This window comes from Sorex araneus, chromosome 2 (genome assembly GCF_027595985.1).
Source record: "Sorex araneus isolate mSorAra2 chromosome 2, mSorAra2.pri, whole genome shotgun sequence".
Taxonomy (NCBI): domain Eukaryota; kingdom Metazoa; phylum Chordata; class Mammalia; order Eulipotyphla; family Soricidae; genus Sorex; species Sorex araneus.
Genome location: NC_073303.1, coordinates 155,939,091 through 155,942,396, shown reverse-complemented (window position 1 = coordinate 155,942,396; position 3,306 = coordinate 155,939,091). Strand labels below are relative to the sequence as shown.

Below are 3,306 nucleotides of genomic sequence, written 5' to 3'. Positions count from 1 at the left end.
CATAGAGAAACTGCAGCGGTGACCGCAGCGTTGCCACCTGCCCCGGGCTGGGTCAAGTGACAGCACCATCAGACATAGAGCCATGACAGCAGTGCACAGAATAGCTCATCCACTGTGGGCTGCTGTCAGCCAACCACAAGGAGACCTGGGACTCAGCACAGGTATTTGACATGTCACACAGATCTGCCACAATATGGCACTGCTCTGCCAGCTCATCAACCTCTAGGCGCACTCCATCAACCTCAGGGAGATCAACCTGAAGTCGCCGATTTTCCCAGGTGCTGCCCAGAGACACAGCCAGATGCATGTTTATCAGTGTGCAGATTGTTACAACATGCTAGTTGACAAAAAGCTTACATTCGGTACACTGCGGACACCTGTAAAGGCAATTACAGGCCTCCCCAAAAAGCCCCTGTCCCTCTCAGAGAGCCTGGCAAGCTACCGAGAGTATCCCACCCACACAGCAGAGCCTGGCAAGCTACCCATGGCATACTAGATATGCCAAAAACAGTAACAACAGCGGTTCTCATTCCCCTGACCCTGAAAGAGCCCCCAATATGCCACTGGGCTACACTAGCATATGAGAGGGATGAATGGAGACCTTACTGGTGCCCGCTCAAGCAAATCAATGAACAATGAGATGACAGTGACAGTGAAACAGTGATATGTTATATATGTAATTTTTTTAGAATGCTTTACAGCACACTTTTATTAACAGGTTATACCCAGTAGACAACAAAGATAAGACAATTCCAAAACAGCAGTAATATAACACTGCAACAGACAGATTAATATTCTTCATCCTCATCCTCTACATCTGCACTATCTGATACAGCCTCTTCATAATCCTACTCTATAATGGCTTTGTCCTTACAGGTCTCAGAATTCACCCTCCTCCATGCCGTCACCCACATACTAGTGAACAAATGCAGGCTTGGCATACATCAGACCAACTTGTGGTGCCGGCGACCAGGTCTCATCAATGGCTGTGGTGTTCCTCAGCATGCAAACAGCACACTGGACTTTTGCCAGGTCCCTCCTACCCCCTGCCAGGAACAACAGTGGGAGGCTGGTAATTAATACTAGCTTTGGGGCCAATGGGGCACCAATCCACAAACTGGAAGCTGTGCTTCATCTTAATGGTTACAATGGCAGCACTGGCATCTTTGTGAACCACGTCACCACGGTGGAACAGGCAGCAAGCCATATTTACCACAGCGAGGATTGTACTTCACCATATGCTTGGCCGGCTTAAAGCATGCGTTGGTGATCTCTGCAACAGAGAGCTGTTCGTGGTAGACTTTCTTAACAGAGATGACAGGGGAGTGTGTGAGAGAAGGGGAATGGATTCAAGAAAGAGAACGGGGTTGGAATGAAATTCAGTCAGATGGACCTTCAGGACCCCATCAAGCAGTGATAGAAAACACGATTTACCTTACCAATCTGTTCAGGTGAGTGTAGGTTGGGTGCTCAGTATCAAGGTTTCGATGACAGATGTCACAGATGGCCTCATTGTCCACCATGAAGACAAAGTCAGATTGTTGCAGGGTGTGGGAGGTGAGGATGAAGTTGCAGTGGGTAGATGGAAAACTCGAGTTTGGACTTCTTGCCATAGTTGACAGAGACGTTCCATCAGTATCAGCAGGGAGGTGAACCAAGAATCGGTACCCTAACCAAAGCTGTGGAGTATCAAGTAATCCTAAAGACACGTGTCCTTGTCAGTTAGCTTTCGAATTCTATCCAATGAGACCAATGATCTCCTCACCAGTGCTGCAGTGACCACAGGAATAGTTATTGGCAACATCTTCCTTGCCTTTGATGAGCTCAGAGTTGAAGAGCTGACAACAGATGCCAGTGCAAATTTCATCAATGACTGCAGGCCCTAGTTCTACAAAGTGCCCTGGGCACATGTTTGCCAGTGCCCATTTCTTTGCCAAAGAAGGTGTGGAAGGAGTCATATCCTTGCATAATGGTTTTGTCACAAGGCATCTGGCTATCAGACTGGATGCCATGTTCCAGGAAGTAGAGGTCCCAACAGGCATTGCCAATCTGGACATCAGCCTTGCCACAGTGAATAGCGATGCACTCACACTTGATGAGGACTTGGCAAGTTCCTGGATAGCAGTAGGCAAAGGATCGGAGTTGAGGTTCTTTGGCTAGCAGACTATGAAGAGTTAGGGGAAGAAGCAGTAAACCTTTTTTATTATTATTTATTTATTTATTTATTTTTATTTTTTATTAGTGAATCACCATGAGTTACAGTTACAAACTTATGAACTTTCATGTTTGCATTTTGTTTATATCCCTCCACCAGTGCCCAATCCCCTCCACCAAGCCTTTTTTTCTTGAATAGATAATAATATATATGATTTTGCAAGCCTAAGGTAAAAAACATTGGCAATAAGATTTACTATAATAAAAGCAATTTTGATCAACCCATTGTTAATATACTAAAGCAAGTTGAAAAACATTTTACTGAAAGTAAAATATTTAGAGAAAATGGACATTTATACAAAATTATAAAATTCTTGTAATAAGTGTATTCCAAAGAAAGCACAAACCTATTATATATATGTGTGTGTGTGTATATATATATATACATATATGTGTGTATATATATATACATATATATATATACACTCTAGTAGCCACATGTAAGTAACAGGAAGATTTTATTTTAAAATGCACTTTATTTAACCTTAATAAAGCAAAATACTATCATTTAAGTGTCTTATTTAAAAAACATTAAGTAGATACTATTTTATGTCTGATACTAACTTCAAATTCTTGCATCAATTGTTTGATAATGACATTATGAAATTCAGATGAAGCATGATTAAAGTGTTTAATTTTAATAGTCATATGGTAAGTAATTGCAGATTACACACCATAGTCTTATGTGTGCTTCACTGATTGGTACTATGTAGGGGACAATTTTGCTTGCATGTCAGGGTCTAAAATTTGTGTGTAACTAAGAATAGAATTATTTTAAACTATTGTACAATCTTGAACCATGCTCATTACTACATCATGCTACATGTTTAAAGGAAAACCTATTATTGCTAAGAACTGTTTAATCGTAAGACATCAGTAAAACACAGTTTGAGTTTCCCTTCCTTTTTTAATACATCTTAGAAAAGGCTGATTTAACATCTCAGAATTTTAGGACCTCAAATCGCATTACAAATAGTACCAGGGAGATAGTTGAAGAGGTGATCATAAGTCTATGTGTGTGAGAATCCAAGCTTGATTACCAGCACTGCGGGTCTTCTAAAAAGTACAGGTGTAGTTTTGGTGGCACTCTAA

The 3,306-nt window shown here is 41.5% G+C and overlaps 1 pseudogene; it reads right to left on the bottom strand.

The window, feature by feature from the left end:
- Nucleotides 1-788: 788 nt before the first annotated feature.
- On the bottom strand, nucleotides 789-2,100 carry LOC101547949 (tubulin alpha chain-like; annotated as a pseudogene).
- Between the last annotated feature and the right edge of the window lie 1,206 nt (nucleotides 2,101-3,306).